The sequence below is a fragment of the Cucurbita moschata genome, unplaced genomic scaffold, assembly GCF_002738365.1.
Source record: "Cucurbita moschata cultivar Rifu unplaced genomic scaffold, Cmos_1.0 Cmo_Scf00074, whole genome shotgun sequence".
Classification (NCBI taxonomy): domain Eukaryota; kingdom Viridiplantae; phylum Streptophyta; class Magnoliopsida; order Cucurbitales; family Cucurbitaceae; genus Cucurbita; species Cucurbita moschata.
In genome coordinates, this window is record NW_019268590.1 from 84,982 (window position 1) to 90,352 (window position 5,371).

Sequence of the window (5,371 nt, forward strand, 5' to 3'; positions counted from 1 at the left end):
TGTAAAGTGGCTTCGCTCCTTAACCAGATTGAACAAGGTGTCAAAGAAAAAGAGAAAAAAGACTCCTTATTCATTCAATCCTTGAAACACAATAAATAAGGTGGCTTCGGTCCTCTTTATTCAAAGATTGGATAACTATACTAAGTAAGCAGTGTTCAGTTATTGCATTAAGGAAGGAAAGACTCTACTCAAGATTCATTCTACTTCTTTTACCCGGTAAAGCATATAAAATTCATTCTCTTTGTCTTTTACCTTCTTTCACTCTGTAAAGCATATTCAATTTCAGTAGCTGTTTTCCTTTCTAGGATTTGCTGTGAATCCACCAGTTAAGTATTTATGCATTACGATAAGAACTCCCAATTTGCGAGCAAATATAGCCCTTCCTTTGTCTTCATCATTTCTTCGCATCCGCAGTAGCATTGTAGACATTCCTAAACAACTCTTACCATAATTCATTCTTAGCAGATAATCCCAATTTAGCTTTATTAATAGTACATCCCAATAGAAGATGGCGACCATACTTGTTCAACTTATCTCTTTGAACCTGGATACCATGAGGCAGTTTGAATATAAGCAGTAGGGATTGGCAAATACTCCAGATGTAGAGCACGCAGAGCCTTGAGTCCAATTAACTACAATGGAAGTCAGTTAGTAACAGAACCTTTCTTTCTTCAAAAGGGTCTAGTAGGGGCAGCTAGATAAGCAATATATTGATTTTCTTCTCTAGCGAGAACATCCATAGCATTGTCCTTTGTAAGGTAAGGATCGATCAAGACTGGTACGCCCATCGATCAGTTGTCCATGTACCAGTATAAGATTCAGCAGCAGTTAGAGCGGCCCCTGCTTCCTCGGGTGGAACTCCTAGTTGAGAAGTTACTCGTAATGCTGCCAAGATCTCAGTATCTTTGGTTTGAGTCTAGTAAGTCAATTTAGAATCTTTAACACCAGCTTTGAATCCAACACTTGCTTTAGTCTCTATTTGTCATTCATTCATCATTCTCGCAACAACAAGGGATAGTAAAGAAAAGAAGAATGAGATTGAAGACGAAACGAAAGATTCTCTCCTCTCTCCTTTACAGTGGTTGAATAAATTCAGGGACAGGAAAGAAAGATCAGCTACTGAATCGTAACAAAAGATGAATTAGAGTTGATTCCTATACCTCATAAACAAATGAAAGGATGTTCGCTGTGCTACTGAACCGGAAGGGAAGGAAAGAAGAAAGCAAGAAAGACTATCGATGACCAAGAACCAGTCGAAAAAGGTTGAACCCGGGAAAGAATCCGCATTAGAGGTGATCATCAAGGCAATCCCATCTACAGAAGGACACAGTGAGTGGGGAAGCTAGTTTTGAGAAGGAGAAAGGGCATGAGAAAGATGCGATGGAGTTCTGATATGATAAGGAATAAATACAAGGGGAATAAGATTCGGATTATCTTGTTGATCGAATATCTCAAGGCAAGAACACTTGATATGGAAATCAACCCAAGGGAAAGTATGGAACGGATTACCTTGATGATCAAGATCAAGAGTAAAGAAAACTCGTTTCTAAACTCGTGATTCGAATCACTCCACAAGAGGTTTGATCAATACCACTTGAATGACTCTACATGCAAGTTCTAAACACAAGAATTTGCAAAGAAAGTTTAGCTCTTAACAAAGCTAAAATAGAAATTCTATTCTTAATTCCAAAATCTGATGTCTAATCAAAGAAAAGAAGGCTTTATATAGCCTTTACAACCTTAACCTATGTCATACATAACTCCCAAATTAAATGGGCTAGTAATGAGAAATACCCATAACCTCCATATTTAAATGGCTAGTTAATGGTGGAATATAGTAACCTATGTGGGTTACAATATAACCTTAACTCCTATATTTAAAACTAGTTTAAATATGACAAACAAATAGTTAAACTATAATTAAATAATGCAAATAATAAAATGTGCTTATTAGTCATCCTTGGACTATTTGATAAATTCAGCGGAGTTCATTAAATGCAACTTAAAGTGCATTTAATTCATCTCTTTCTTGAACCTCAACTTTGCACAACATATAAGGGAGGTCTCCAGCGTCTTCTAGAATTTCCTTTGATGAGCTCACCATAGCTTGAATATAACTGTATAAAGTTTGTTGTAGCTTCTTGGCTCTCGTCCTTGTAATTGGACCTTGAGGTATGGAAATTCCTTGGTCGTGGTTCATATCAACACTTGATTGAGATTCGAATCACTCCACAAGCAAGATCGATCATGTCTAGCTTGAATGATTCTTGTTGATCAAATATCTCACACACTTGTTTGAGATTTGAATCACTCCACAAGCAAGATTGATCATGTCGAGCTTGAATGATTCTACATGCAACCTAAACTACATATAATTACAAAGAAACTTAGTCATTGGCTTACAAATGCTTCTTTTAATATATTTTCCAAGTCTGCTTACAAATATAACATACATGGCTTTATATAGCCTCAAAATGAAACTATTAAAGTCATTCCGTAACATTCATACTTAATGACCATAATTAGCCATTATGTAAATGTAACCTAAAATAAATAAAATGTCTTAGAATACAATAACTCTAAATTACTCTAAACTGTAACCCACCCAAAATTTGTAACAATCAAACTTCATTCTTCTTCAATGTGGCATGAATTGAAACATCTTTTGATAATTTCAACAATATTTTCTTCAGATCTTCATTGAAGTATATTGTATGATTGATGTCTCTTGGTTCATATCAATAACTCTACACGGTAATCTACCCAAAATTTATAACATGAAACTTCATTCTTCTTCAATGTTGCATGAATTGAAATAACGGTAATCTACCCAAAATTTATAACATGAAACTTCATTCTTCTTCAATGTTGCATGAATTGAAATATCTTTTGATAATTTCAACAATATTTTCTTCACATCTTCGTTGAAGCATATGTTATGATTGATATCTCTTGGTTCATATCATACAACACTTCTTCAAGAAGATTCGTCCTCTAATCTAGTTATGATTGATATCTCTTGGTTCATATCATACAACACTTCTTCAAGAAGATTCGTCCTCTAATCTATTTGTGAAACTTTGCTACAAAAAATAAGTTATGGAAATACGAAGGACCTCCCAACACTCTTGATAAGATAAGGAATCAATACAAGGGGAGTAAGATTCGGATTACCTTGTTGATCGAATATCTCAAGACAAGAACATTTTGTTTGAGATTCGAATCACTCCAGAAGCAAGATCGATCATGTCTAGCTTCAATGATTCTAGTTGATCAAATATCTCAAGACAAGAACACTTGATTGAGATTCGAATCACTCCACAAGCAAGATTGATCATGTCGAGCTTGAATGATTCTACATGCAACCTAAACTACATAGAGTTGCAAAGAAACTTAGCCATTGGCTAAAGAAAAGCACAAATGCTTCTTTTAATATATTTTCCAAGTCTTATTACAAATACAACATAGATGGCTTTATATAGCCTCAAAATGAAACTATTAAAGGCATTCAAAAAGTTGTAACATTCACACTTTATGGCCATAATTGGCCATTATGTAAATGTAACCGAAATTAAATAAAAAGTCTTAAAACACAATAACTCTAAATTATAACCCACCCAAAATTTACAACAATCAAACTTTATTCTTCTTCAATGTAGCATGAATTGAAACATCTTTTGATAATTTTGACAACTTTTTCTTCACATCTTCATTGAAGCATATTGTATGATTGATGTCTCTTGGTTCATATCATTCTCCACTTCTTCAAGAGGATTCGTCCTCGAATCTATTTATGAAACTTTGCTGCAAAAAATAAGTTATGGAAATACAAAGGACCTCACAACACTCTCTCACGTGTATACACTCAAGGAATTTTAAGCCACTCTGTTTGCACTCATTTACACAAATGAAGCTCTCATTCTCACCTCTCAAAATTTTATGTAGAGCAAAGATTGAATTTTGAACTTTGGGTCGATCAAAAACTAAAAAGATGAAAATAAATAAAAATTAAATTGACAAGAAACGCAAAGGAAACATATATCCGATCTTGAGCCTGAAGCTCTGATACCAAATGATAAGATAAGGAATCAATACAAGGGGAGTAAGATTCGGATTACCTTGTTGATCGAATATCTCAAGACAAGAACATTTTGTTTGAGATTCGAATCACTCCAGAAGCAAGATCGATCATGTCTAGCTTCAATGATTCTAGTTGATCAAATATCTCAAGACAAGAACACTTGATTGAGATTCGAATCACTCCACAAGCAAGATTGATCATGTCGAGCTTGAATGATTCTACATGCAACCTAAACTACATAGAGTTGCAAAGAAACTTAGCCATTGGTTAAAGAAAAGCACAAATGCTTCTTTTAATATATTTTCCAAGTCTTATTACAAATACAACATAGATGGCTTTATATAGCCTCAAAATGAAACTATTAAAGGCATTCAAAAAGTTGTAACATTCACACTTTATGGCCATAATTGGCCATTATGTAAATGTAGCCGAAATTAAATAAAAAGTCTTAAAACACAATAACTCTAAATTATAACCCACCCAAAATTTACAACAATCAAACTTTATTCTTCTTCAATGTAGCATGAATTGAAACATCTTTTGATAATTTTGACAACTTTTTCTTCACATCTTCATTGAAGCATATTGTATGATTGATGTCTCTTGGTTCATATCAACTCTCTCACGAGTATACACTCAAGGAATTTTAGGCCACTCTTCTTACACACGTTTACAAAAATGAAGCTCTCATTCTCACCTCTCAAAATTGTAAATAGAGCAAAGATTGAATTTAGAACTCTGGGTCGATTAAAAACTAAAAAGATAAAAATTAATAAAAATAAAATTGAGAAGAAACGCAAAGGGAACATATATCCGAACTCTGGGCCTGAAGCTCTGATACCAAAATGATATGATAAGGAATCAATACAAGGGGAATAAGATTCGGATTACCTTGTTGATCGAATATCTCAAGCCAAGAACACTTTGTTTGAGATTCGAATCACTCCAGAAGCAAGATCGATCATGTCTAGCTTCAATGATTCTAGTTGATCAAATATCTCAAGACAAGAACACTTGATTGAGATTCGAATCACTCCACAAGCAAGATTGATCATGTCGAGCTTGAATGATTCTACATGCAACCTAAACTACATAGAGTTGCAAAGAAACTTAGCCATTGGTTAAAGAAAAGCACAAATGCTTCTTTTAATATATTTTCCAAGTCTTATTACAAATACAACATAGATGGCTTTATATAGCCTCAAAATGAAACTATTAAAGGCATTCAAAAAGTTGTAACATTCACACTTTATGGCCATAATTGGCCATTATGTAAATGTAGCCGAAATT

General features: G+C 34.0%; 1 pseudogene; it reads right to left on the reverse strand.

Annotated features, from left to right (window-relative positions):
- Nucleotides 1-282: 282 nt before the first annotated feature.
- On the reverse strand, nucleotides 283-979 carry LOC111438387 (annotated as a pseudogene).
- Nucleotides 980-5,371: the final 4,392 nt, after the last annotated feature.